Below are 5,001 nucleotides of genomic sequence, written 5' to 3'. Positions count from 1 at the left end.
CCCCATAGCTTAGAGTGAGAGGTATGTAGAGAGAGGTTGGTTATAGAATCATAGATTTGTAGATCTGGAAGGGACCTATTAGATCACCAAGGCTGGTCCCCTGCTACAGGTAAGAAGTTATTGGGCTCAGTGCCTGTCCAGTCCAGCCTCATCTTGAACACCTCCAAGGAGGGTGACTGCACCACTTCTGCTGGGAGTGTTCCAGATTCTGGTAACTCTAACAGAGAAAATGTTCTTTCTTATATCTAGCCTGAATGTAGCCTCTATAAGCATATGACAATTGGTCCTCATCCTCCCTTGAGGTGCCTTCCTGAGAAGTTGTTCCCCTAGATCTTGGTGTTCACCCTGATGTACTTGTAGGCAGCTATCAAGTCACCGCTCAGGCTTCTCTTACCCAGACTGAACAGGCCCAGTTCCTGGAGTCTCTCCTAGTAGGGCCTATCCTCCATGTCCTTGACCCTTCTTTGTACCCTCTCAAGTTTATCCATGTCCTTCTTAAAGTACAGTACCCAGAACTGGACACAGTACTCCAGCTGAGGTCTTAGCAGTGCTGAATAGAGAGGGAGGAGTGCCTCCCTGGATCTGTTGGCCACACATCGGCTGATGCATGCCAGAATTCTGTTTGCCTTTCTGGCAACCTCATCACACTTTTGGCTCATGTTCATCTTCCAGTTGACTACAACCCCAGGTCTCATTCAGATGCTGTGCCAGCCAGTGGACCACCACCCATCATGTAGAGTGAGAGCTAGCTATGTAGAGTGAGAGTTAGCTGTGTTAGGTTAAAGTGAGACACAAGACATTTAGTCAATAAGGTACACCTCTACACTGACTTCTGCCATGTTGGTGATGGTCCTACTGGTCATTTGCCCAAAAGTATAATGATGAGACCACTCACCCAGAAGTGTAGAGGCCCGACTTCCACAGCCTCCTGAGCCTGGGCATCCACATTTCCCACTTCCTAAAACAGTATTCTAACTATTATACTGTAAGCTTTTCTGGATGAGGGTTCCCCTTCAATGCTTTCTCTTGAACCTGAGCTGTTGCACACTCAGGAGTACAATATTTATGCCAGAAGGAGGGCAAATGAAAACCTCATTCTGCAGCTCAATAAGAACAACACTCATCTGGGAAGAGGTGACCTTAAGTTCTGGTCCCAGCCACATAAGACTGAATCAGACATGGGATTCTGGTCATGGCTCACCTCTTCCTTAGATCCCTTCACTTAAAAATGTTGGGTCTGAATACCCAACATTCATCGAGATAAAGTGACTCCAGCTACGTCACTGAAATGTTTAAAATGATTGTCACAAATGTGATATAGATAATTGTAGCTTTCATTTATAGCAAAAGCTATAGTTAAGGTTAACTTGAGACTTCCATTATAAAGTGAGGTTTTCACACACTCATCATGCTGTGAAAAAAATATTTTCATATGCCATTCTTACTTTCACCCATAAAATGTTGAGCCAAATTCATTTAACTTATTTTAATCATGTGATGATGAGTGGGGAAACTAAATAATAAAACTTTTCTGCACTCTAAAACTAACAGAACACAAAATGTTTGGATTCAGATGCTGAGCTTTATTAATGCTTAAGACAAAATGATCTACAGAACTGTATGAGACGACAGAGATAACAGGACAAATAATGTACCTCTCCAGTATGCCTGTATAAAATATTAGCTTATAGTAGATGATTAGCTGTAATGTTAACTTGAAAATTCAGACCATTAAGTAGATGTTGTGGGTCAGATTCCCAGACAGTGTAAATCAGTGTGGTGCCACTGTAATGGAATGTGTTAATTTGCATTTGTCAGTTATGTGCTCTGCTCTGCATTTCCAACTGTTTACTTAAACTGTTTTTTTGTTTTCTTTTTGAATTATGTCTAGCACAATCCAGTCCCTGTCTGTAACTAGAAATCCGAGGTACTAGAATAGTACACATAATAGATAATAGTAATTACAGGCTTCTGTATAAAGTAAATAAATAGTGAGGTATGAAGCCATATTTTACTGTGGAGTTCAACCGTTAAAACTGAACGGTTAGGTAAGTTCTCCATGCTTTTGACTGTGTTGTTGTGGACATACCTAGAGGATGCAGTCAAGTAATTAAGACCACAGGCTTGCAACTTGTGCACAGATAGCTTGCCCAAATGAGCATGTTGGAGGGTAATGAATTAACAAGTTGTTCTAAAAACAATCCCCCCCCCCAAAAAAACTTGGCTAGATTCATCCCTGAAAAAAAGCCTACACTTTATTTTCATGTGGGGAGATTTGTCTACATATTATACTGGTATAAGTAAAATATATATTTTTTATCAACATCAATGGCATCAGTCAAGTACAGACGGTCAAAAAGCCAGAGGTGCAATCGATCCAATCTACACAGGTTTCTCTAAGCGGCATAGATTGGGCTGTTACCGAATGGAGTCATGTTTGCTCTTCGGTCAGGGAAGGCAGGCAGATGTCGGCTGGGGGTGCTCCCACACTCCTCCCAGCAGGCTGGACATTGCCAAGGGCAGTTGAATGTAGCCGAGTGGCTGAGCCATCCCTCACTGGCTGTCAGACACATGCCTCCTCCTACTATCTTGTCATCTGTCAGCTCTCATCTGCAGGCAACCAGCAGAGGGAGGCATGCTCACTTCTGCTTGGGGGCATGATAGTCCCTGGGCTTTGTCTGGGGTAGGAGGTGCTGGGGTCTGCCCCAGGCAGGATGGGGTGGGGGTGGGCAGAGCTTTCAAACTGCTACAGGGAGGTGGTGCTTGTGGCAGACCCCACATTCCCAGTCAAGTCGGCAGGGCACAGGGGGATTCACACCCTCCCCTGTGGGTCCCAAGCAAAGAGGCACAGCTTCTTGATGGGTAACCAAATGAATCAACCCAGCCCAGGGGCTGCCGTCACCCCCGAAGCCACCTTATCAAGGGGCTTGGTCAGTATGCCTTAGCGATTAGATGGAGCAAGCAGTCCACAGCCCCAGGGCATGCAGCCAGCTGGGCATCCCATCTCATGCCCAGCCAGCAGCTCATTTCTTTTCCACGTGGAACCTTGTGTATTTCCCTTCCATCCTCTGCAACAGCCTGGCCCCATCTCCCTTTGCCCTGCACAGCCCTATGATCACAGTGTTCATAGTTTCATAGCTTCACAGGAGCTAGAGTCAGGAGGGACCTCAACAGATCATCTAGCCTGACCCCCTGCCACAGGCAGGAATGAATGCTGGGTTCACAAGACCCCAGACAGGTGATCATCTAACCTCTTTTTGAATTTATCCAAGGTAGGGGCGAGGACCACTTCCCTGGGAAATTGCTTCCAGATTCTGGCCACCCTAACTATAAAAGATTGCCTCCTGATCTCTAACCTAAACCTATTCTCCATCAGCTTATTACCATTGTTCCACGCCACCCCAGGTGGTGCTGGGGAGAATAGGGCTCTTCCTATTTGCCGATGATCTCCCCTGATGAGTTTGTAGGCAGCCACCTGGTCCCCCCTCAGCCTTCTCTTGCCGAGGCTGAACAGGTTCAGGGCCCTCGGTCTCTCCTCATAGGGCCTGTCCTGCTGCCCTCTCACCAAATGGGTGGCCCTCCTCTGAACTCTCTCCAGGCTGGCCACATCCTTTTTAAAGTGCGGTGCCCAGCACTGGATGCAGTACTCCAACTGCGGCCTGACCAATGTTGCATAGAGGGGGAGTATCACTTCTCTGGACCAGCTTGAGATGCATCTTTGGATCTGGCTGTGGTCTGACATTGGCAGCTCATGTTCATGTTGTAGTCAATAATGATTAAGGACTGAGCCCTGGGGGACCCCACTGCTCACATCTTGCCAGGTTGAGTGCGACCCATCTCTGGGTACACCTCATCAGCCAGTTTTTTACCCATCCAACTGTGTAGGCATCAATGCCACAGTCACTTAATTTATTAATGAGAATGGGGTGATAGACAGTGTCAAAAGCCTTCTTAAAGTCTAGAAAGACTACGTCCAAGGCAACACCATCATCAAAGGATTTAGTCACCTGGTCATAAAAGGCAATCAGGTTGGTCAGGCAGGACCTGCCTTTGATGAACCTATGCTGGTTGCCCCTGAGCATGATCTCCCCTGCTGGCCCCCACATATGTGCTCCTTGATGATTTTCTCCAAGATCTTCCCAAGGACTGACATGACGCTTACGGGCCTATAGTTACATGGGTCCTCCTTCCTCCCTGTCTTAAAAATGGAGACCACATTACCTAGTTTCCAATCCCCTGGCACCTGGCCAGATGACCACAAATGCTCATGCAGCTGGGCCAAGGGCTCCGTGATGACCCCTGCCAGCTCCTCAACACCCTTGGGTGGAGGGCATCTGGACCTGCAGATTTAAAAATGTCCAGGCCTTCCAGAAGATCCTTAACTACAACTGTGCTGACCCAAGGCCTGACAGAGCTATCCCTGAGATTGTCCCTACCTCAGACAGAAGGGATGTCTCGGTCCCTGTTCAAGAAAACAGAGGCAAAGAAACTGTTAAAAATATCAGCTGTCTCATCTGGTGTAGCCACAAAGTTACCATTTGAGTCTTGCAGGAGCCCTACATTGCCTGGTGCCCTCTTCTTTCTCCCAATGTACTTGAAAAAGGACTTTTTGTTGTCCTTAATCCTGGACGCTAGCCTGAGTTCCATCTCTGCCTTGGACTTCTTAATAGCCCTCCTACACTCACGGGCCGAGGCACAGTACTGCTCCTTGATGACAGCCCCTTCCCTTCCACTGGTTGTATGCCACCCTTTCAGGCCTCAGGCATTCCTGAATGTCCTCGCTGAGCCAAGGGGGTTTCTAAGCACTCTTACCCCCCTTGCTTCTCTCAGGGACTGTTACTCCTTGGGCCTGGAGGATCGCCCCCTTAAAGTACGACCATCCCTCATGGACTCCCATCTCCTCTACCTTCAGGGCCCTCAGTGCCTCTCCTACTAATCTCCAAAGCTCATTGATGTCGGCTCTTCTGAAGTCGAGGGCTTTAGTCTTGCTATAAGCCCTTG

The 5,001-nt window shown here is 47.4% G+C and overlaps 1 long non-coding RNA gene across 1 annotated transcript in view; it reads right to left on the bottom strand.

Annotated features, from left to right (window-relative positions):
- Positions 1 to 5,001, bottom strand: part of LOC109312182 — a 17,466-nt gene that overhangs the window by 7,245 nt on the left and 5,220 nt on the right. Inside the window, exon 2 of the long non-coding RNA XR_002101717.1 lies at positions 2,489 to 2,492. This is a non-coding gene — a long non-coding RNA (uncharacterized LOC109312182). The remainder of the gene's footprint in view (positions 1 to 2,488; positions 2,493 to 5,001) is intronic.

This window comes from Crocodylus porosus, unplaced genomic scaffold, assembly GCF_001723895.1.
Source record: "Crocodylus porosus isolate Cpor-Errol unplaced genomic scaffold, CroPor_comp1, whole genome shotgun sequence".
Lineage (NCBI taxonomy): Eukaryota > Metazoa > Chordata > Crocodylia > Crocodylidae > Crocodylus > Crocodylus porosus.
Note: the sequence above shows the minus strand (reverse complement) of the source record. Positions and strands in the feature narration are given on the sequence as shown.